The following is a 208-nucleotide window of genomic DNA, read 5'->3' as shown; positions in this document are numbered from 1 at the left end:
CGAGAAAAGCCACGGGGTAGTCTCGGAGCCAGCAAGCACCAGGAGCCTTACCTGAGCCCCGAACAGCCAGCAAGCGCCAGCCCCCGCCCTGGTGCAGACGGGTGCCCGGGACAGGTGCACAGTCAGCAGCCGCGTGGTGCGGGCCGCAGCGGGGCTGGGGCTGCCGGCTCCGAGGGCTGACCGGAGATGGAGTGCGGTTCCCCAGGGG

Source organism: Buceros rhinoceros, unplaced genomic scaffold (assembly GCF_000710305.1).
Source record: "Buceros rhinoceros silvestris isolate BGI_N320 unplaced genomic scaffold, ASM71030v1 scaffold40488, whole genome shotgun sequence".
NCBI classification, from domain to species: domain Eukaryota; kingdom Metazoa; phylum Chordata; class Aves; order Bucerotiformes; family Bucerotidae; genus Buceros; species Buceros rhinoceros.
The sequence above is the reverse complement of the archived record's forward strand: the minus strand, read 5'-3'. Positions refer to the sequence as shown.